We start from the raw sequence: 24384 nt of genomic DNA, 5'->3' as shown, positions 1-24384 counted from the left end.
ACAGGCCAAAATCTACAGGTAGGCACTTTGCAAAAAACACCTCTGTTTTCCTTCAAAAATTTGGCTGTGTCCACGTTGCGCTTTGGGGCATTTCCTGTCACGGGCGCTAGGCCTAACCACACAAGTGAGGTATCATTTTTATCGGGAGACGTGGGGGAACGCTGGGTGGAAGGAAATTCGTGGCTCCTCTCAGATTCCAGAACTTTCTGCCACAGAAATGTGAGGAACATGTGTTTTTTTAGCCAAACTTTGAGGTTTGCAAAGGATTCTGGGTAACAGAACCTGGTCCGAGCCACACAAGTCACCCCATCTTGGATTCCCCTAGGTCCCTAGTTTTCAGGAATGCACAGGTTTGGTAGGTTTCCCTAGGTGGCGGCTGAGCTACAGGTTAAAACCTCCAGGTAGGCACTTTGCAAAAAACACCTCTGTTTTCCTTCAAAAATTTGGATGTGTCCACGTTGCGCTTTGGGGCGTTTCCTGTCGCGGGCGCTAGGCCTACCCACACAAGTGAGGTATCATTTTTATCGGGAGACGTGGGGGAACGCTGGGTGGAAGGATATTTGTGGCTCCTCTCAGATTGCAGAACGTTCTGCCAGAGAAATGTGAGGAACATGTGTTTTTTTAGCCAAATTTTGAGGTTTGCAATGGATTCTGGGTAACAGAACCTGGTCCGAGCCACACAAGTCTCCCCATCTTGGATTCCCCTAGGTCTCTAGTTTTCAGAAATGCAAAGGTTTGGTAGGTTTCCCACGGTGGCGGCTGAGCTACAGGCCAAAATCTACAGGTAGGCACTTTGCAAAAAACACCTCTGTTTTCCTTCAAAAATTTGGCTGTGTCCACGTTGCGCTTTTGGGCGTTTCCTGTCGCGGGCGCTAGGCCTACCCACACAAGTGAGGTATCATTTTTATCGGGAGACGTGGGGGAACGCTGGGTGAAATGAAATTTGTGGCTCCTCTCAGATTCCATAACTTTCTGCCACAGAAATGTGAGGAACATGTGTTTTTGTAGCCAAATTTTGAGGTTTGCAAAGGATTCTGGGTAACAGAACCTGGTCCGAACCACACAAGTCACCCCATCTTGGATTGCCCTAGGCCTCTAGTTTTCAGAAATGCACAGGTTTGGTAGGTTTCCCTAGGTGGCGGCTGAGCTATAGGGCCAAAATCGACAGATAGGCACTTTGCAAAAAACACCTCTGTTTTCCTTCACAAATTTGGATGTGTCCACGTTGCGCTTTGGGGCGTTTCCTGTCGTGGGCGCTAGGCCTACCCACACAAGTGAGGTATCATTTTTATCGGGAGACATGGGGGAACGCTGGGTGGAAGGAAATTTATGGCTCCTCTCAGATTGCAGAACGTTTCTGCCACAGAAATGTGAGGGACATGTGTTTTTTTAGCCAAATTTTGAGGTTTGCAAAGGATTCTGGGTAACAAAACCTGGTCCGAGCCACACAAGTCACCCCATCTTGGATTCCCCTAGGTCTCTAGTTTTCAGAAATGCACAGGTTTCGTAGGTTTCCCTAGGTGGCGGCTGAGCTACAAGCCAAAATCTACAGGTAGGCGCTTTGCATAAAACACCTCTGTTTTCCTTCACAAATTTGGATGTGTCCACGTTGCGCTTTGGGGCGTTTTCTGTCGCCGGCACTAGGCCTACCCACACAAGTGAGGTATCATTTTTATCGGGAGACGTGGGGGAACGCTGGGTGGAAGGAAATTTGTGGCTCCTCTCAGATTCCAGAACTTTCTGCCACAGAAATGTTAGGAACATGTGTTTTTTTAGCCAAATTTTGAGGTTTGCAAAGGATTCTGGGTAACAGAACCTGTCCGAGCCACACAAGTCACCCCATCTTGCATTCACCTAGGTCTCTAGTTTTCAGAAATGCACTGGTTTGGTAGGTTTCCCTAGGTGGCGGCTGAGCTACAAGCCAAAATCTACAGGTAGGCGCTTTGCATAAAACACCTCTGTTTTCCTTCACAAATTTGGATGTGTCCACGTTGCGCTTTGGGGCGTTTTCTGTCGCCGGCGCTAGGCCTACCCACACAAGTGAGGTATCATTTTTATCGGGAGACGTGGGGGAACGCTGGGTGGAAGGAAATTTGTGGCTCCTCTCAGATTCCAGAACTTTCTGCCACAGAAATGTTAGGAACATGTGTTTTTTTAGCCAAATTTTGAGGTTTGCAAAGGATTCTGGGTAACAGAACCTGTCCGAGCCACACAAGTCACACCCTCTTGGATTCCCCTAGGTCTCTAGTTTTCAGAAATGCACAGGTTTGGTAGGTTTCCCTAGGTGGCGGCTGAGCTACAGGCCAAAATCTCCAGGTACGCACTTCGCAAAAAACACCTCTGTTTTCTTCAAAAATGTGGATGTGTCCGCGTTGCGCTTTGGGGCATTTCCTATCACGGGCGCTAGGCCTACCCACACAAGTGAGGTATCATTTTTATCGGGAGACGTGGGGGAACGCTGGGTGGAAGGAAATTCGTGGCTCCTCTCAAATTCCAGAACTTTCTGCCACAGAAATGTTAGGAACATGTGTTTTTTTTAGCCAAATTTTGAGGTTTGCAAAGGATTCTGGGTAACAGAACCTGGCCGAGCCACACAAGTCACCCCATCTTGGATTCCCCTAGGTCTCTGGTTTTCAGAAATGCACAGGCTTGGTAGGTTTCCCTAGGTGGCGGCTGAGCTACAGGCCAAAATCTACAGGTAGGCACTTTGCAAAAAACACCTCTGTTTTCCTTCAAAAATTTGGCTGTGTCCACGTTGCGCTTTGGGGCATTTCCTGTCACGGGCGCTAGGCCTACCCACACAAGTGAGGTATCATTTTTATCAGGAGACGTGGGGGAACGCTGGGTGGAAGGAAATTCGTGGCTCCTCTCAGATTCCAGAACTTTCTGCCACAGAAATGTTAGGAACATGTGTTTTTTTAGCCAAATTTTGAGGTTTGCAAAGGATTCTGGGTAACAGAACCTGGTCCGAGCCACACAAGTCACCCCATCTTGGATTCCCCTAGGTCTCTAGTTTTCAGAAATGCACAGGTTTGGTAGGTTTCCCACGGTGGCGGCTGAGCTACAGGCCAAAATCTACAGGTAGGCACTTTGCAAAAAACACCTCTGTTTTCCTTCAAAAATTTGGCTGTGTCCACGTTGCGCTTTGGGGCATTTCCTGTCACGGGCGCTAGGCATACCCACACAAGTGAGGTATCATTTTTATCGGGAGACGTGGGGGAACGCTGGGTGGAAGGAAATTCGTGGCTCCTCTCAGATTCCAGAACGTTCTGCCACAGAAATGTGAGGAACATGATTTTATTAAGCCAAATTTTGAGGTTTGCAAAGGATTCTGGGTAACAGAACCTGGTCCGAGCCACACAAGTCACCCCATCTTGGATTCCCCTAGGTCTCTAGTTTTCAGAAATGCACAGGTTTGGTAGGTTTCCCTAGGTGGCGGCTGAGCTACAAGCCAAAATCTACAGGTAGGCGCTTTGCATAAAACACCTCTGTTTTCCTTCACAAATTTGGATGTGTCCACGTTGCGCTTTGGGGCGTTTTCTGTCGCCGGCGCTAGGCCTACCCACACAAGTGAGGTATCATTTTTATCGGGAGACGTGGGGGAACGCTGGGTGGAAGGAAATTTGTGGCTCCTCTCAGATTCCAAAACTTTCTGCCACAGAAATGTTAGGAACATGTGTTTTTTTTGCCAAATTTTGAGGTTTGCAAAGGATTCTGGGTAACAGAACCTGTCCGAGCCACACAAGTCACCCCATCTTGGATTCCCCTAGGTCTCTAGTTTTCAGAAATGCACAGGTTTGGTAGCTTTCCCTAGGTGGCGGCTGAGCTACAGGCCAAAATCTACAGGTAGGCACTTTGCAAAAAACACCTCTGTTTTCCTTCAAAAATGTGGATGTGTCCGCGTTGCGCTTTGGGGCATTTCCTGTCACGGGCGCTAGGCCTACCCACACAAGTGAGGTATCATTTTTATCGGGAGACGTGGGGGAATGCTGGGTGGAAGGAAATTCGTGGCTCCTCTCAGATTCCAGAACTTTCTGCCACAGAAATGTTAGGAACATGTGTTTTTTTAGCCAAATTTTGAGATTTGCAAAGGATTCTGGGTAACAGAACCTGGTCCGAGCCACACAAGTCACCCCATCTTGGATTCCCCTAGGTCTCTAGTTTGCAGAAATGCACAGGTTTGGTAGGTTTCCCTAGGTGGCGGCTGAGCTACAGGCCAAAATCTACAGGTAGGCACTTTGCAAAAAACACCTCTGTTTTCCTTAAAAAATTTGGCTGTGTCCATGTTGCGCTTTGGGGCATTTCCTGTCACGGGCGCTAGGCCTACCCACACAAGTGAGGTATCATTTTTATCGGGAGACGTGGGGGAACGCTGGGTGGAAGGAAATTCGTGGCTCCTCTCAGATTCCAGAACTTTCTGCCACAGAAATGTGAGGAACATGTGTTTTTTTAGCCAAACTTTGAGGTTTGCAAAGGATTCTGGGTAACAGAACCTGGTCCGAGCCACACAAGTCACCCCATCTTGGATTCCCCTAGGTCTCTAGTTTTCAGGAATGCACAGGTTTGGTAGGTTTCCCTAGGTGGCGGCTGAGCTACAGGCCAAAACCTACAGGTAGGCACTTTGCAAAAAACACCTCTGTTTTCCTTCAAAAATTTGGATGTGTCCACGTTGCGCTTTGGGGCGTTTCCTGTCGCGGGCGCTAGGCCTACCCACACAAGTTAGGTATCATTTTTATCGGGAGACGTGTGGGAACGCTGGGTGGAAGGATATTTGTGGCTCCTCTCAGATTGCAGAACGTTCTGCCAGAGAAATGTGAGGAACATGTGTTTTTTTAGCCAAATTTTGAGGTTTGCAATGGATTCTGGGTAACAGAACCTGGTCCGAGCCACACAAGTCACCCCATCTTGGATTCCCCTAGGTCTCTAGTTTTCAGAAATGCACAGGTTTGGTAGGTTTCCCACGGTGGCGGCTGAGCTACAGGCCAAAATCTACAGGTAGGCACTTTGCAAAAAACACCTCTGTTTTCCTTCAAAAATTTGGCTGTGTCCACGTTGCGCTTTTGGGCGTTTCCTGTCGCGGGCGCTAGGCCTACCCACACAAGTGAGGTATCATTTTTATCGGGAGACGTGGGGGAACGCTGGGTGAAATGAAATTCGTGGCTCCTCTCAGATTCCAGAACTTTATGCCACAGAAATGTGAGGAACATGTGTTTTTGTAGCCAAATTTTGAGGTTTGCAAAGGATTCTGGGTAACAGAACCTGGTCCGAGCCACACAAGTCACCCCATCTTGGATTCCCCTAGGCCTCTAGTTTTCAGAAATGCACAGGTTTGGTAGGTTTCCCTAGGTGGCGGCTGAGCTATAGGGCCAAAATCGACAGATAGGCACTTTGCAAAAAACACCTCTGTTTTCCTTCACAAATTTGGATGTGTCCACGTTGCGCTTTGGGGCGTTTCCTGTCGTGGGCGCTAGGCCTACCCACACAAGTGAGGTATCATTTTTATCGGGAGACGTGGGGGAACGCTGGGTGGAAGGAAATTTGTGGCTCCTCTCAGATTGCAGAACGTTCTGCCACAGAAATGTGAGGGACATGTGTTTTTTTAGCCAAATTTTGAGGTTTGCAAAGGATTCTGGGTAACAAAACCTGGTCCGAGCCACACAAGTCACCCCATCTTGGATTCCCCTAGGTCTCTAGTTTTCAGAAATGCACAGGTTTGGTAGGTTTCCCTAGGTGGCGGCTGAGCTACAAGCCAAAATCTACAGGTAGGCACTTTGCAAAAAACACCTCTGTTTTCCTTCACAAATTTGGATGTGTCCACGTTGCGCTTTGGGGCGTTTTCTGTCGCGGGCGCTAGGCCTACCCACACAAGTGAGGTATCATTTTTATCGGGAGACGTGGGGGAACGCTGGGTGGAAGGACATTTGTGGCTCCTCTCAGATTCCAGAACTTTCTGCCACAGAAATGTTAGGAACATGTGTTCTTTTAGCCAAATTTGGAGGTTTGCAAAGGATTCTGGGTAACAGAACCTGGTTCGAGCCACACAAGTCACCCCATCTTGGATTCCCCTAGGTCTCTAGTTTTCAGAAATGCACAGGTTTGGTAGGTTTCCCTAGGTGGCGCTGAGCTACAGGCCAAAATCTACAGGTAGGCACTTTGCAAAAAACACCTCTGTTTTCTTCAAAAATGCGGATGTGTCCGCGTTGCGCTTTGGGGCATTTCCTGTCACGGGCGCTACGCCTACCCACACAAGTGAGGTATCATTTTTATCGGGAGACGTGGGGGAACGCTGGGTGGAAGGAAATTCGTGGCTCCTCTCAGATTCCAGAACTTTCTGCCACAGAAATGTTAGGAACATGTGTTTTTTTAGCCAAATTTTGAGGTTTGCAAAGGATTCTGGGTAACAGAACCTGGTCCGAGCCACACATGTCACCCCATCTTGGATTCCCCTAGGTCTCCAGTTTTCAGAAATGCACAGGTTTGGTAGGTGTCCCTAGGTGGCGGCTGAGCTACAGGCCAAAATCTACAGGTAGGCACTTTGCAAAAAACACCTCTGTTTTCCTTCAAAAATTTGGCTGTGTCCACGTTGCGCTTTGGGGCATTTCCTGTCACGGGCGCTAGGCCTACCCACACAAGTGAGGTATCATTTTTATCGGCAGACGTGGGGGAACACTGGGTGGAAGGAAATTTGTGGCTCCACTCAGATTCCAGAACTTTCTGTCACCGAAATGTGTGGAAAATGCGTTTTTTTAGACAGAATTTGAGGTTTGCAAAGGATTCTGGGTAACAGAACCTGGTCCGAGCCACACAAGTCACCCCATCTTGGATTCCCCTAGGTTTCTAGTTTTTAGAAATGCACAGGTTTGGTAGGTTTCCCTAGGTGGCGGCTGAGCTACAGGCCAAAATCTACAGGTAGGCACTTTGCAAAAAACACCTCTGTTTTCCTTCAAAAATTTGGCTGTGTCCACGTTGCGCTTTGGGGCATTTCCTGTCGCGGGCGCTAGGCCTACCCACACAAGTGAGGTATCATTTTTTTCTGGAGACGTGTGGGAATGCTGGGTGGAAGGAAATTTGTGGCTCCTCTCAGATTCCAGAACTTTCTGCCACAGAAATGTGAAGAACATGTGTTTTTTTAGCCAAATTTTGAGGTTTGCAATGGATTCTGTGTAACAGAACCTGGTCCGAGCCACACAAGTCACCCCATCTTCGATTCCCCTAGGTCTCTAGTTTTCAGAAATGCACAGGTTTGGTAGGTTTCCCTAGGTGGCGGCTGAGCTACAGGCCGAAATCTACAGGTAGACACTTTGCAAAAAACACCTCTGTTTTCCTTCAAATATTTGGCTGTGTCCACGTTGCGCTTTGGGGCGTTTCCTGCCGCGGGCGCTAGGCCTACCCACACAAGTGAGGTATCATTTTTATCTGGAGACGTGGGGGAACGCTGGGTGGAAGGAAATTTGTGGCTTCTCTCAGATTCCAGAACTTTCTGCCACAGAAATGTGAGGAACATGTGTTTTTTTAGCCAAATTTTGAGGTTTGCAAAGGATTCTGGGTAACAGAACCTGGTCCGAGCCACACAAGTCACCACATCTTGGATTCCCCTAGGTCTCTAGTTTTCAGGAATGCACAGGTTTGGTAGGTTTCCCTAGGTGGCGGCTGAGCTACAGGCCAAAATCTACAGGTAGGCACTTTGCAAAAAACACCTCTGTTTTCCTTCAAAAATTTGGATGTGTCCACGTTGCGCTTTGGGGCGTTTCCTGTCGCGGGCCCTTTGCCTACCCACACAAGTGAGGTATCATTTTTATCGGGAGACGTGTGGGAACGCTGGGTGGAAGGATATTTGTGGCTCCTCTCAGATTGCAGAACGTTCTGCCAGAGAAATGTGAGGAACATGTGTTTTTTTAGCCAAATTTTGAGGTTTGCAATGGATTCTGGGTAACAGAACCTGGTCCGAGCCACACAAGTCACCCCATCTTGGATTCCCCTAGGTCTCTAGTTTTCAGAAATGCACAGGTTTGGTAGGTTTCCCAAGGTGGCGGCTGAGCTACAGGCCAAAATCTACAGGTAGGCACTTTGCAAAAAACACCTCTGTTTTCCTTCAAAAATTTGGCTGTGTCCACGTTGCGCTTTGGGGCATTTCCTGTCACGGGCGCTAGGCCTACCCACACAAGTGAGGTATCATTTTTATCGGGAGACGTGGGGGAACGTTGGGTGGAAGGAAATTCGTGGCTCCTCTCAGATTCCAGAACTTTCTGCCACAGAAATGTGAGGAACATGTGTTTTTTTAGCCAAATTTTGAGGTTTGCAAAGGATTCTGGGTAACAGAACCTGGTGCGAGCCACACAAGTCACCCCATCTTGGATTCCCCTAGGTCTCTAGTTTTCAGGAATGCACAGGTTTGGTAGGTTTCCCTAGGTGGCGGCTGAGCTACAGTCCAAAATCTACAGGTAGGCACTTTGCAAAAAACACCTCTGTTTTCCTTCACAAATTTGGATGTGTCCACGTTGCGCTTTGGGGCGTTTCCTGTCGCGGGCGCTAGGCCTACCCACACATGTGAGGTATCAGTTTTATCGTGAGACGTGGGGGAACTCTGGGTGGAAGGAAATTTGTGGCTCCTCTCAGATTCCAGAACTTTCTGCCACAGAAATGTTAGGAAGATGCGTTTTTTTAGACAGAATTTGAGGTTTGCAAAGGATACTGGGTAACAGAACCTGTCCGAGCCACACAAGTCACCCCATCTTGGATTCCCCTAGGTCTCTAGTTTTCAGAAATGCACAGGTTTGGTAGGTTTCCCTAGGTGGCGGCTGAGCTACAGGCCAAAATCTACAGGTAGGCACTTTGCAAAAAACACCTCTGTTTTCCTTAAAAAATGTGGATGTGTCCGCGTTGCGCTTTGGGGCATTTCCTGTCACGGGCGCTAGGCCTACCCACACAAGTGAGGTATCATTTTTATCGGGAGACGTGGGGGAATGCTGGGTGGAAGGAAATTCGTGGCTCCTCTCAGATTCCAGAACTTTCTGCCACAGAAATGTTAGGAACATGTGTTTTTTTAGCCAAATTTTGAGATTTGCAAAGGATTCTGGGTAACAGAACCTGGTCTGAGCCACACAAGTCACCCCATCTTGGATTCCCCTAGGTCTCTAGTTTGCAGAAATGCACAGGTTTGGTAGGTTTCCCTAGGTGGCGGCTGAGCTACAGGCCAAAATCTACAGGTAGGCACTTTGCAAAAAACACCTCTGTTTTCCTTCAAAAATTTGGCTGTGTCCACGTTGCGCTTTGGGGCATTTCCTGTCACGGGCGCTAGGCCTAACCACACAAGTGAGGTATCATTTTTATCGGGAGACGTGGGGGAACGCTGGGTGGAAGGAAATTCGTGGCTCCTCTCAGATTCCAGAACTTTCTGCCACAGAAATGTGAGGAACATGTGTTTTTTTAGCCAAACTTTGAGGTTTGCAAAGGATTCTGGGTAACAGAACCTGGTCCGAGCCACACAAGTCACCCCATCTTGGATTCCCCTAGGTCCCTAGTTTTCAGGAATGCACAGGTTTGGTAGGTTTCCCTAGGTGGCGGCTGAGCTACAGGTTAAAACCTACAGGTAGGCACTTTGCAAAAAACACCTCTGTTTTCCTTCAAAAATTTGGATGTGTCCACGTTGCGCTTTGGGGCGTTTCCTGTCGCGGGCGCTAGGCCTACCCACACAAGTGAGGTATCATTTTTATCGGGAGACGTGGGGGAACGCTGGGTGGAAGGATATTTGTGGCTCCTCTCAGATTGCAGAACGTTCTGCCAGAGAAATGTGAGGAACATGTGTTTTTTTTAGCCAAATTTTGAGGTTTGCAATGGATTCTGGGTAACAGAACCTGGTCCGAGCCACACAAGTCTCCCCATCTTGGATTCCCCTAGGTCTCTAGTTTTCAGAAATGCAAAGGTTTGGTAGGTTTCCCACGGTGGCGGCTGAGCTACAGGCCAAAATCTACAGGTAGGCACTTTGCAAAAAACACATCTGTTTTCCTTCAAAAATTTGGCTGTGTCCACGTTGCGCTTTTGGGCGCTTCCTGTCGCGGGCGCTAGGCCTACCCACACAAGTGAGGTATCATTTTTATCGGGAGACGTGGGGGAACGCTGGGTGAAATGAAATTTGTGGCTCCTCTCAGATTCCATAACTTTCTGCCACAGAAATGTGAGGAACATGTGTTTTTGTAGCCAACAGAACCTGGTCCGAACCACACAAGTCACCCCATCTTGGATTCCCCTAGGCCTCTAGTTTTCAGAAATGCACAGGTTTGGTAGGTTTCCCTAGGTGGCGGCTGAGCTATAGGGCCAAAATCGACAGATAGGCACTTTGCAAAAAACACCTCTGTTTTCCTTCACAAATTTGGATGTGTCCACGTTGCGCTTTGGGGCGTTTCCTGTCGTGGGCGCTAGGCCTACCCACACAAGTGAGGTATCATTTTTATCGGGAGACATGGGGGAACGCTGGGTGGAAGGAAATTTATGGCTCCTCTCAGATTGCAGAACGTTTCTGCCACAGAAATGTGAGGGACATGTGTTTTTTTAGCCAAATTTTGAGGTTTGCAAAGGATTCTGGGTAACAAAACCTGGTCCGAGCCACACAAGTAACCCCATCTTGGATTCCCCTAGGTCTCTAGTTTTCAGAAATGCACAGGTTTCGTAGGTTTCCCTAGGTGGCGGCTGAGCTACAAGCCAAAATCTACAGGTAGGCGCTTTGCATAAAACACCTCTGTTTTCCTTCACAAATTTGGATGTGTCCACGTTGCGCTTTGGGGCGTTTTCTGTCGCCGGCACTAGGCCTACCCACACAAGTGAGGTATCATTTTTATCGGGAGACGTGGGGGAACGCTGGGTGGAAGGAAATTTGTGGCTCCTCTCAGATTCCAGAACTTTCTGCCACAGAAATGTTAGGAACATGTGTTTTTTTAGCCAAATTTTGAGGTTTGCAAAGGATTCTGGGTAACAGAACCTGTCCGAGCCACACAAGTCACCCCATCTTGCATTCACCTAGGTCTCTAGTTTTCAGAAATGCACAGGTTTGGTAGGTTTCCCTAGGTGGCGGCTGAGCTACAAGCCAAAATCTACAGGTAGGCGCTTTGCATAAAACACCTCTGTTTTCCTTCACAAATTTGGATGTGTCCACGTTGCGCTTTGGGGCGTTTTCTGTCGCCGGCGCTAGGCCTACCCACACAAGTGAGGTATCATTTTTATCGGGAGACGTGGGGGAACGCTGGGTGGAAGGAAATTTGTGGCTCCTCTCAGATTCCAGAACTTTCTGCCACAGAAATGTTAGGAACATGTGTTTTTTTAGCCAAATTTTGAGGTTTGCAAAGGATTCTGGGTAACAGAACCTGTCCGAGCCACACAAGTCACACCCTCTTGGATTCCCCTAGGTCTCTAGTATTCAGAAATGCACAGGTTTGGTAAGTTTCCCTAGGTGGCGGCTGAGCTACAGGCCAAAATCTAAAGGTACGCACTTCGCAAAAAACACCTCTGTTTTCTTCAAAAATGTGGATGTGTCCGCGTTGCGCTTTGGGGCATTTCCTATCACGGGCGCTAGGCCTACCCACACAAGTGAGGTATCATTTTTATCGGGAGACGTGGGGGAACGCTGGGTGGAAGGAAATTCGTGGCTCCTCTCAAATTCCAGAACTTTCTGCCACAGAAATGTTAGGAACATGTGTTTTTTTTAGCCAAATTTTGAGGTTTGCAAAGGATTCTGGGTAACAGAACCTGGCCGAGCCACACAAGTCACCCCATCTTGGATTCCCCTAGGTCTCTGGTTTTCAGAAATGCACAGGCTTGGTAGGTTTCCCTAGGTGGCGGCTGAGCTACAGGCCAAAATCTACAGGTAGGCACTTTGCAAAAAACACCTCTGTTTTCCTTCAAAAATTTGGCTGTGTCCACGTTGCGCTTTGGGGCATTTCCTGTCACGGGCGCTAGGCCTACCCACACAAGTGAGGTATCATTTTTATCAGGAGACGTGGGGGAACGCTGGGTGGAAGAAAATTCGTGGCTCCTCTCAGATTCCAGAACTTTCTGCCACAGAAATGTTAGGAACATGTGTTTTTTTAGCGAAATTTTGAGGTTTGCAAAGTATTCTGGGTAACAGAACCTGGTCCGAGCCACACAAGTCACCCCATCTTGGATTCCCCTAGGTCTCTAGTTTTCAGAAATGCACAGGTTTGGTAGGTTTCCCTAGGTGGCGGCTGAGCTACAGGCCAAAATGTACAGGTAGGCACTTTGCAAAAAACACCTCTGTTTTCCTTCAAAAATTTGGCTGTGTCCACGTTGCGCTTTGGGGCATTTCCTGTCACGGGCGCTAGGCATACCCACACAAGTGAGGTATCATTTTTATCGGGAGACGTGGGGGAACGCTGGGTGGAAGGAAATTCGTGGCTCCTCTCAGATTCCAGAACTTTCTGCCACAGAAATGTGAGGAAAATGTGTTTTTTTAGCCAAATTTTGAGGTTTGCAAAGGATTCTGGGTAACAGAACCTGGTCCGAGCCACACAAGTCACCACATCTTGGATTCCCCTAGGTCTCTAGTTTTCAGGAATGCACAGGTTTGGTAGGTTTCCCTAGGTGGCGGCTGAGCTACAGGCCAAAATCTACAGGTAGGCACTTTGCAAAAAACACCTCTGTTTTCCTTCACAAATTTGGATGTGTCCACGTTGCGCTTTGGGGCGTTTCCTGTCGCGGGCGCTAGGCCTACCCACACATGTGAGGTATAATTTTTATCGTGAGACGTGGGGGAATGCTGGGTGGAAGGAAATTCGTGGCTCCTCTCAGATTCCAGAACGTTCTGCCACAGAAATGTGAGGAACATGATTTTATTAAGCCAAATTTTGAGGTTTGCAAAGGATTCTGGGTAACAGAACCTGGTCCGAGCCACACAAGTCACCCCATCTTGGATTCCCCTAGGTCTCTAGTTTTCAGAAATGCACAGGTTTGGTAGGTTTCCCTAGGTGGCGGCTGAGCTACAAGCCAAAATCTACAGGTAGGCGCTTTGCATAAAACACCTCTGTTTTCCTTCACAAATTTGGATGTGTCCACGTTGCGCTTTGGGGCGTTTTCTGTCGCCGGCGCTAGGCCTACCCACACAAGTGAGGTATCATTTTTATCGGGAGACGTGGGGGAACGCTGGGTGGAAGGAAATTTGTGGCTCCTCTCAGATTCCAAAACTTTCTGCCACAGAAATGTTAGGAACATGTGTTTTTTTTGCCAAATTTTGAGGTTTGCAAAGGATTCTGGGTAACAGAACCTGTCCGAGCCACACAAGTCACCCCATCTTGGATTCCCCTAGGTCTCTAGTTTTCAGAAATGCACAGGTTTGGTAGCTTTCCCTAGGTGGCGGCTGAGCTACAGGCCAAAATCTACAGGTAGGCACTTTGCAAAAAACACCTCTGTTTTCCTTCAAAAATGTGGATGTGTCCGCGTTGCGCTTTGGGGCATTTCCTGTCACGGGCGCTAGGCCTACCCACACAAGTGAGGTATCATTTTTATCGGGAGACGTGGGGGAATGCTGGGTGGAAGGAAATTCGTGGCTCCTCTCAGATTCCAGAACTTTCTGCCACAGAAATGTTAGGAACATGTGTTTTTTTAGCCAAATTTTGAGATTTGCAAAGGATTCTGGGTAACAGAACCTGGTCCGAGCCACACAAGTCACCCCATCTTGGATTCCCCTAGGTCTCTAGTTTGCAGAAATGCACAGGTTTGGTAGGTTTCCCTAGGTGGCGGCTGAGCTACAGGCCAAAATCTACAGGTAGGCACTTTGCAAAAAACACCTCTGTTTTCCTTAAAAAATTTGGCTGTGTCCATGTTGCGCTTTGGGGCATTTCCTGTCACGGGCGCTAGGCCTACCCACACAAGTGAGGTATCATTTTTATCGGGAGACGTGGGGGAACGCTGGGTGGAAGGAAATTCGTGGCTCCTCTCAGATTCCAGAACTTTCTGCCACAGAAATGTGAGGAACATGTGTTTTTTTAGCCAAACTTTGAGGTTTGCAAAGGATTCTGGGTAACAGAACCTGGTCCGAGCCACACAAGTCACCCCATCTTGGATTCCCCTAGGTCCCTAGTTTTCAGGAATGCACAGGTTTGGTAGGTTTCCCTAGGTGGCGGCTGAGCTACAGGCCAAAACCTACAGGTAGGCACTTTGCAAAAAACACCTCTGTTTTCCTTCAAAAATTTGGATGTGTCCACGTTGCGCTTTGGGGCGTTTCCTGTCGCGGGCGCTAGGCCTACCCACACAAGTGAGGTATCATTTTTATCGGGAGACGTGTGGGAACGCTGGGTGGAAGGATATTTGTGGCTCCTCTCAGATTGCAGAACGTTCTGCCAGAGAAATGTGAGGAACATGTGTTTTTTTAGCCAAATTTTGAGGTTTGCAATGGATTCTGGGTAACAGAACCTGGTCCGAGCCACACAAGTCACCCCATCTTGGATTCCCCTAGGTCTCTAGTTTTCAGAAATGCACAGGTTTGGTAGGTTTCCCACGGTGGCGGCTGAGCTACAGGCCAAAATCTACAGGTAGGCACTTTGCAAAAAACACCTCTGTTTTCCTTCAAAAATTTGGCTGTGTCCACGTTGCGCTTTTGGGCGTTTCCTGTCGCGGGCGCTAGGCCTACCCACACAAGTGAGGTATCATTTTTATCGGGAGACGTGGGGGAACGCTGGGTGAAATGAAATTTGTGGCTCCTCTCAGATTCCAGAACTTTATGCCACAGAAATGTGAGGAACATGTGTTTTTGTAGCCAAATTTTGAGGTTTGCAAAGGATTCTGGGTAACAGAACCTGGTCCGAGCCACACAAGTCACCCCATCTTGGATTCCCCTAGGCCTCTAGTTTTCAGAAATGCACAGGTTTGGTAGGTTTCCCTAGGTGGCGGCTGAGCTATAGGGCCAAAATCGACAGATAGGCCCTTTGCAAAAAACACCTCTGTTTTCCTTCACAAATTTGGATGTGTCCACGTTGCGCTTTGGGGCGTTTCCTGTCGTGGGCGCTAGGCCTACCCACACAAGTGAGGTATCATTTTTATCAGGAGACGTGGGGGAACGCTGGGTGGAAGGAAATTTGTGGCTCCTCTCAGATTGCAGAACGTTCTGCCACAGAAATGTGAGGGACATGTGTTTTTTTAGCCAAATTTTGAGGTTTGCAAAGGATTCTGGGTAACAAAACCTGGTCCGAGCCACACAAGTCACCCCATCTTGGATTCCCCTAGGTCTCTAGTTTTCAGAAATGCACAGGTTTGGTAGGTTTCCCTAGGTGGCGGCTGAGCTACAAGCCAAAATCTACAGGTAGGCACTTTGCAAAAAACACCTCTGTTTTCCTTCACAAATTTGGATGTGTCCACGTTGCGCTTTGGGGTGTTTTCTGTCGCGGGCGCTAGGCCTACCCACACAAGTGAGGTATCATTTTTATCGGGAGACGTGGGGGAACGCTGGGTGGAAGGACATTTGTGGCTCCTCTCAGATTCCAGAACTTTCTGCCACAGAAATGTTAGGAACATGTGTTCTTTTAGCCAAATTTGGAGGTTTGCAAAGGATTCTGGGTAACAGAACCTGGTTCGAGCCACACAAGTCACCCCATCTTGGATTCCCCTAGGTCTCTAGTTTTCAGAAATGCACAGGTTTGGTAGGTTTCCCTAGGTGGCGCTGAGCTACAGGCCAAAATCTACAGGTAGGCACTTTGCAAAAAACACCTCTGTTTTCTTCAAAAATGCGGATGTGTCCGCGTTGCGCTTTGGGGCATTTCCTGTCACGGGCGCTACGCCTACCCACACAAGTGAGGTATCATTTTTATCGGGAGACGTGGGGGAACGCTGGGTGGAAGGAAATTCGTGGCTCCTCTCAGATTCCAGAACTTTCTGCCACAGAAATGTTAGGAACATGTGTTTTTTTAGCCAAATTTTGAGGTTTGCAAAGGATTCTGGGTAACAGAACCTGGTCCGAGCCACACATGTCACCCCATCTTGGATTCCCCTAGGTCTCCAGTTTTCAGAAATGCACAGGTTTGGTAGGTTTCCCTAGGTGGCGGCTGAGCTACAGGCCAAAATCTACAGGTAGGCACTTTGCAAAAAACACCTCTGTTTTCCTTCAAAAATTTGGCTGTGTCCACGTTGCGCTTTGGGGCATTTCCTGTCACGGGCGCTAGGCCTACCCACACAAGTGAGGTATCATTTTTATCGGGAGACGTGGGGGAACGCTGGGTGGAAGGAAATTCGTGGCTCCTCTCAGATTCCAGAACTTTCTGCCACAGAAATGTGAGGAACATGTGTTTTTTTATCCAAATTTTGAGGTTTGCAAAGGATTCTGGGTAACAGAACCTGGTCCGAGCCACACAAGTCACCCCATCTTGGATTCCCCTAGGTCTCTAGTTTTCAGGAATGCACAGGTTTGGTAGGTTTCCCTAGGTGGCGGCTGAGCTACATGCCAAAATCTACAGGTAGGCACTTTGCAAAAAACACCTCTGTTTTCCTTCACAAATTTGGATGTGTCCACGTTGCGCTTTGGGGCGTTTCCTGTCACAGGCGCTAGGCCTACCCACACATGTGAGGTATCATTTTTATCGTGAGACGTGGGACAACGCTGGGTGGAAGGAAATTCGTGGCTCCTCTCAGATTCCAGAACGTTCTGCCACAGAAATGTGAGGAACATGATTTTATTTAGCCAAATTTTGAGGTTTGCAAAGGATTCTGGGTAACAGAACCTGGTCCGAGCCACACAAGTCACACCATCTTGAATTCCCCTAGGTCTCTAGTTTTCAGAAATGCACAGGTTTGGTAGGTTTCCCTAGGTGGCGGCTGAGCTACAAGCCAAAATCTACAGGTAGGCGCTTTGCATAAAACACCTCTGTTTTCCTTCACAAATTTGGATGTGTCCACGTTGCGCTTTGGGGCGTTTTCTGTCGCCGGCGCTAGGCCTACCCACACAAGTGAGGTATCATTTTTATCGGGAGACGTGGGGGAACGCTGGGTGGAAGGAAATTTGTGGCTCCTCTCAGATTCCAGAACTTTCTGCCACAGAAATGTTAGGAACATGTGTTTTTTTAGCCAAATTTTGAGGTTTGCAAAGGATTCTGGGTAACAGAACCTGGCCGAGCCACACAAGTCACCCCATCTTGGATTCCCGTAGGTCTCTAGTTTTCAGAAATGCACAGGTTTGGTAGGTTTCCCTAGGTGGCGGCTGAGCTACAGGCAAAAATCTACAGGTAGGCACTTTGCAAAAAACACCTCTGTTTTCCTTCAAAAATGTGGATGTGTCCGCGTTGCGCTTTGGGGCATTTCCTGTCACGGGCGCTAGGCCTACCCACACAAGTGAGGTATCATTTTTATCGGGAGACGTGGGGGAACGCTGGGTGGAAGGAAATTCGTGGCTCCTCTCAGATTCCAGAACTTTCTGCCACAGAAATGTTAGGAACATGTGTTTTTTTAGCCAAATTTTGAGGTTTGCAAAGGATTCTGGGTAACAGAACCTGGTCCGAGCCACACAAGTCACCCCGTCTTGGATTCCCCTAGGTCTCTAGTTTTCAGAAATGCACAGGTTTGGTAGGTTTCCCTAGGTGGCGGCTGAGCTACAGGCCAAAATCTACAGGTAGGCACTTTGCAAAAAACACCTCTGTTTTCCTTCAAAAATTTGGCTGTGTCCACGTTGCGCTTTGGGGCATTTCCTGTCACGGGCGCTAGGCCTACCCACACAAGTGAGGTATCATTTTTATAGGGAGACGTGGGGGAACGCTGGGTGGAAGGAAATTCGTGGCTCCTCTCAGATTCCAGAACTTTCTGCCACAGAAATGTGAGGAACATGTGTTTTTTTAGCCAAACTTTGAGGTTTGCAAAGGATTCTGGGTAACAGAACCTGGTCCGAGCCACACAAGTCACCGCATCTTGGATTCCCCTAGGTCCCTAGTTTTCAGGAATGCACAGGTTTGGTAGGTTTCCCTAGGTGGCGGCTGAGCTACAGGCCAAAACCTACAGGTAGGCACTTTGCAAAAAACACCTCTGTTTTCCTTCAAAAATTTGGATGTGTCCACGTTGCGCTTTGGGGCGTTTCCTGTCGCGGGCGCTAGGCCTACCCACACAAGTGAGGTATCATTTTTATCAGGAGACGTGGGGGAACGCTGGGTGGAAGGAAATTTGTGGCTCCTCTCAGATTGCAGAACGTTCTGCCACAGAAATGTGAGGGACATGTGTTTTTTTAGCCAAATTTTGAGGTTTGCAAAGGATTCTGGGTAACAAAACCTGGTCCGAGCCACACAAGTCACCCCATCTTGGATTCCCCTAGGCCTCTAGTTTTCAGAAATGCACAGGTTTGGTAGGTTTCCCTAGGTGGCGGCTGAGCTATAGGGCCAAAATCGACAGATAGGCCCTTTGCAAAAAACACCTCTGTTTTCCTTCACAAATTTGGATGTGTCCACGTTGCGCTTTGGGGCGTTTCCTGTCGTGGGCGCTAGGCCTACCCACACAAGTGAGGTATCATTTTTATCAGGAGACGTGGGGGAACGCTGGGTGGAAGGAAATTTGTGGCTCCTCTCAGATTGCAGAACGTTCTGCCACAGAAATGTGAGGGACATGTGTTTTTTTAGCCAAATTTTGAGGTTTGCAAAGGATTCTGGGTAACAAAACCTGGTCCGAGCCACACAAGTCACCCCATCTTGGATTCCCCTAGGTCTCTAGTTTTCAGAAATGCACAGGTTTGGTAGGTTTCCCTAGGTGGCGGCTGAGCTACAAGCCAAAATCTACAGGTAGGCACTTTGCAAAAAACACCTCTGTTTTCCTTCACAAATTTGGATGTGTCCACGTTGCGCTTTGGGGTGTTTTCTGTCGCGGGCGCTAGGCCTACCCACACAAGTGAGGTATCATTTTTATCGGGAGACGTGGGGGAACGCTGGGTGGAAGGACATTTGTGGCTCCTCTCAGATTCCAGAACTTTCTGCCACAGAAATGTTAGGAACATGTGTTCTTTTAGCCAAATTTGGAGGTTTGCAAAGGATTCTGGGTAACAGAACCTGGTTCGAGCCACACAAGTCACCCCATCTTGGATTCCCCTAGGTCTCTAGTTTTCAGAAATGCACAGGTTTGGTAGGTTTCCCTAGGTGGCGCTGAGCTACAGGCCAAAATCTACAGGTAGGCACTTTGCAAAAAACACCTCTGTTTTCTTCAAAAATGCGGATGTGTCCGCGTTGCGCTTTGGGGCATTTCCTGTCACGGGCGCTACGCCTACCCACACAAGTGAGGTATCATTTTTATCGGGAGACGTGGGGGAACGCTGGGTGGAAGGAAATTCGTGGCTCCTCTCAGATTCCAGAACTTTCTGCCACAGAAATGTTAGGAACATGTGTTTTTTTAGCCAAATTTTGAGGTTTGCAAAGGATTCTGGGTAACAGAACCTGGTCCGAGCCACACATGTCACCCCATCTTGGATTCCCCTAGGTCTCCAGTTTTCAGAAATGCACAGGTTTGGTAGGTTTCCCTAGGTGGCGGCTGAGCTACAGGCCAAAATCTACAGGTAGGCACTTTGCAAAAAACACCTCTGTTTTCCTTCAAAAATTTGGCTGTGTCCACGTTGCGCTTTGGGGCATTTCCTGTCACGGGCGCTAGGCCTACCCACACAAGTGAGGTATCATTTTTATCGGGAGACGTGGGGGAACGCTGGGTGGAAGGAAATTCGTGGCTCCTCTCAGATTCCAGAACTTTCTGCCACAGAAATGTGAGGAACATGTGTTTTTTTATCCAAATTTTGAGGTTTGCAAAGGATTCTGGGTAACAGAACCTGGTCCGAGCCACACAAGTCACCCCATCTTGGATTCCCCTAGGTCTCTAGTTTTCAGGAATGCACAGGTTTGGTAGGTTTCCCTAGGTGGCGGCTGAGCTACATGCCAAAATCTACAGGTAGGCACTTTGCAAAAAACACCTCTGTTTTCCTTCACAAATTTGGATGTGTCCACGTTGCGCTTTGGGGCGTTTCCTGTCACAGGCGCTAGGCCTACCCACACATGTGAGGTATCATTTTTATCGTGAGACGTGGGACAACGCTGGGTGGAAGGAAATTCGTGGCTCCTCTCAGATTCCAGAACGTTCTGCCACAGAAATGTGAGGAACATGATTTTATTTAGCCAAATTTTGAGGTTTGCAAAGGATTCTGGGTAACAGAACCTGGTCCGAGCCACACAAGTCACACCATCTTGAATTCCCCTAGGTCTCTAGTTTTCAGAAATGCACAGGTTTGGTAGGTTTCCCTAGGTGGCGGCTGAGCTACAAGCCAAAATCTACAGGTAGGCGCTTTGCATAAAACACCTCTGTTTTCCTTCACAAATTTGGATGTGTCCACGTTGCGCTTTGGGGCGTTTTCTGTCGCCGGCGCTAGGCCTACCCACACAAGTGAGGTATCATTTTTATCGGGAGACGTGGGGGAACGCTGGGTGGAAGGAAATTTGTGGCTCCTCTCAGATTCCAGAACTTTCTGCCACAGAAATGTTAGGAACATGTGTTTTTTTTGCCAAATTTTGAGGTTTGCAAAGGATTCTGGGTAACAGAACCTGGCCGAGCCACACAAGTCACCCCATCTTGGATTCCCGTAGGTCTCTAGTTTTCAGAAATGCACAGGTTTGGTAGGTTTCCCTAGGTGGCGGCTGAGCTACAGGCAAAAATCTACAGGTAGGCACTTTGCAAAAAACACCTCTGTTTTCCTTCAAAAATGTGGATGTGTCCGCGTTGCGCTTTGGGGCATTTCCTGTCACGGGCGCTAGGCCTACCCACACAAGTGAGGTATCATTTTTATCGGGAGACGTGGGGGAACGCTGGGTGGAAGGAAATTCGTGGCTCCTCTCAGATTCCAGAACTTTCTGCCACAGAAATGTTAGGAACATGTGTTTTTTTAGCCAAATTTTGAGGTTTGCAAAGGATTCTGGGTAACAGAACCTGGTCCGAGCCACACAAGTCACCCCGTCTTGGATTCCCCTAGGTCTCTAGTTTTCAGAAATGCACAGGTTTGGTAGGTTTCCCTAGGTGGCGGCTGAGCTACAGGCCAAAATCTACAGGTAGGCACTTTGCAAAAAACACCTCTGTTTTCCTTCAAAAATTTGGCTGTGTCCACGTTGCGCTTTGGGGCATTTCCTGTCACGGGCGCTAGGCCTACCCACACAAGTGAGGTATCATTTTTATCGGGAGACGTGGGGGAACGCTGGGTGGAAGGAAATTCGTGGCTCCTCTCAGATTCCAGAACTTTCTGCCACAGAAATGTGAGGAACATGTGTTTTTTTAGCCAAACTTTGAGGTTTGCAAAGGATTCTGGGTAACAGAACCTGGTCCGAGCCACACAAGTCACCGCATCTTGGATTCCCCTAGGTCCCTAGTTTTCAGGAATGCACAGGTTTGGTAGGTTTCCCTAGGTGGCGGCTGAGCTACAGGCCAAAACCTACAGGTAGGCACTTTGCAAAAAACACCTCTGTTTTCCTTCAAAAATTTGGATGTGTCCACGTTGCGCTTTGGGGCGTTTCCTGTCGCGGGCGCTAGGCCTACCCACACAAGTGAGGTATCATTTTTATCGGGAGACGTGGGGGAACGCTGGGTGGAAGGATATTTGTGGCTCCTCTCAGATTGCAGAACGTTCTGCCAGAGAAATGTGAGGAACATGTGTTTTTTTAGCCAAATTTTGAGGTTTGCAATGGATTCTGGGTAACAGAACCTGGTCCGAGCCACACAAGTCACCCCATCTTGGATTCCCCTAGGTCTCTAGTTTTCAGAAATGCACAGGTTTGGTAGGTTTCCCACGGTGGCGGCTGACCTACAGGCCAAAATCTAAAGGTAGGCACTTTGCAAAAAACACCTCTGTTTTCCTTCAAAAATTTGGCTGTGTCCACGTTGCGCTTTTGGGCGTTTCCTGTCGCGGGCGCTAGGCCTACCCACACAAGTGAGGTATCATTTTTATCGGGAGACGTGGGGGAACGCTGGGTGAAAGGAAATTTGTGGCTCCTCTCAGATTCCAGAACTTTCTGCCACAGAAATGTGAGGAACATGTGTTTTTGTAGCCAAATTTTGAGGTTTGCAAAGGATTCTGGGTAACAGAACCTGGTCCGAGCCACACAAGTCACCCCATCTTGGATTCCCCTAGGCCTCTAGTTTTCAGAAATGCACAGGTTTGGTAGGTTTCCCTAGGTGGCGGCTGAGCTATAGGGCCAAAATCGACAGATAGGCACTTTGCAAAAAACACCTCTGTTTTCCTTCAAAAATTTCGATGTGTCCACGTTGCGCTTTGGGGCGTTTCCTGTCGCGGGCGCTAGGCCTACCCACACAAGTGAGGTATCATTTTTATCGGGAGACGTGGGGGAACGCTGGGTGGAAGGATATTTGTGGCTCCTCTCAGATTGCAGAACGTTCTGCCAGAGAAATGTGAGGAACATGTGTTTTTTTAGCCAAATTTTGAGGTTTGCAATGGATTCTGGGTAACAGAACCTGGTCCGAGCCACACAAGTCACCCCATCTTGGATTCCCCTAGGTCTCTAGTTTTCAGAAATGCACAGGTTTGGTAGGTTTCCCTAGGTGGCGGCTGAGCTACAGGCCAAAACCTACAGGTAGGCACTTTGCAAAAAACACCTCTGTTTTCCTTCAAAAATTTGGCTGTGTCCACGTTGCGCTTTGGGGCGTTTCCTGTCGCGGGCGCTAGGCCTACCCACACAAGTGAGGTATCATTTTTATCGGGAGACGTGGGGGAACGCTGGGTGGAAGGACATTTGTGGCTCCACTCAGATTCCAGAACTTTCTGTCACCGAAATCTGTGGAAAATGCGTTTTTTTAGACAGAATTTGAGGTTTGCAAAGGATTCTGGGTAACAGAACCTGGTCCGAGCCACACAAGTCACCCCATCTTGGATTCCCCTAGGTCTCTAGTTTTCAGAAATGCACAGGTTTGGTAGGTTTCCCTAGGTGGCGGCTGAGCTACAGGCCAAAATCTACAGGTAGGCACTTTGCAAAAAACACCTCTGTTTTCCTTAAAAAATGTGGATGTGTCCGCGTTGCGCTTTGGGGCATTTCCTGTCACGGGCGCTAGGCCTACCCACACAAGTGAGGTATCATTTTTATCGGGAGACGTGGGGGAATGCTGGGTGGAAGGAAATTCGTGGCTCCTCTCAGATTCCAGAACTTTCTGCCACAGAAATGTTAGGAACATGTGTTTTTTTAGCCAAATTTTGAGATTTGCAAAGGATTCTGGGTAACAGAACCTGGTCCGAGCCACACAAGTCACCCCATCTTGGATTCCCCTAGGTCCCTAGTTTTTAGAAATGCACAGGTTTGGTAGGTTTCCCTAGGTGGCGGCTGAGCTACAGGCCAAAATCTACAGGTAGGCACTTTGCAAAAAACACCTCTGTTTTCCTTCAAACATTTGGCTGTGTCCACGTTGCGCTTTGGGGTGTTTCCTGTCGCAGGCGCTAGGCCTACCCACACAAGTGAGGTATCATTTTTATCAGGAGACGTGGGGGAACGCTGGGTGGAAGGAAATTTGTGGCTCCTCTCAGATTCCAGAACTTTCTGCCACAGAAATGTGAGGAACATGTGTTTTTTTAGCCAAACTTTGAGGTTTGCAAAGGATTCTGGGTAACAGAACCTGGTCCGAGCCACACAAGTCACCCCATCTTGGATTCCCCTAGGTCCCTAGTTTTCAGGAATGCACAGGTTTGGTAGGTTTCCCTAGGTGGCGGCTGAGCTACAGGTTAAAACCTACAGGTAGGCAGTTTGCAAAAAACACCTCTGTTTTCCTTCAAAAATTTGGATGTGTCCACGTTGCGCTTTGGGGCGTTTCCTGTCGCGGGCGCTAGGCCTACCCACACAAGTGAGGTATAATTTTTATCGGGAGACGTGGGGGAACGCTGGGTGGAAGGATATTTGTGGCTCCTCTCAGACTGCAGAACGTTCTGCCAGAGAAATGTGAGGAACATGTGTTTTTTTAGCCAAATTTTGAGGTTTGCAATGGATTCTGGGTAACAGAACCTGGTCCGAGCCACACAAGTCTCCCCATCTTGGATTCCCCTAGGTCTCTAGTTTTCAGAAATGCAAAGGTTTGGTAGGTTTCCCACGGTGGCGGCTGAGCTACAGGCCAAAATCTACAGGTAGGCACTTTGCAAAAAACACCTCTGTTTTCCTTCAAAAATTTGGCTGTGTCCACGTTGCGCTTTTGGGCGTTTCCTGTCGCGGGCGCTAGGCCTACCCACACAAGTGAGGTATCATTTTTATCGGGAGACGTGGGGGAACGCTGGGTGAAATGAAATTTGTGGCTCCTCTCAGATTCCAGAACTTTATGCCACAGAAATGTGAGGAACATGTGTTTTTGTAGCCAAATTTTGAGGTTTGCAAAGGATTCTGGGTAACAGAACCTGGTCCGAAC

The sequence above is a fragment of the Pleurodeles waltl genome, chromosome 6 (genome assembly GCF_031143425.1).
Source record: "Pleurodeles waltl isolate 20211129_DDA chromosome 6, aPleWal1.hap1.20221129, whole genome shotgun sequence".
NCBI classification, from domain to species: domain Eukaryota; kingdom Metazoa; phylum Chordata; class Amphibia; order Caudata; family Salamandridae; genus Pleurodeles; species Pleurodeles waltl.
The sequence above is the reverse complement of the archived record's forward strand: the minus strand, read 5'-3'. Positions refer to the sequence as shown.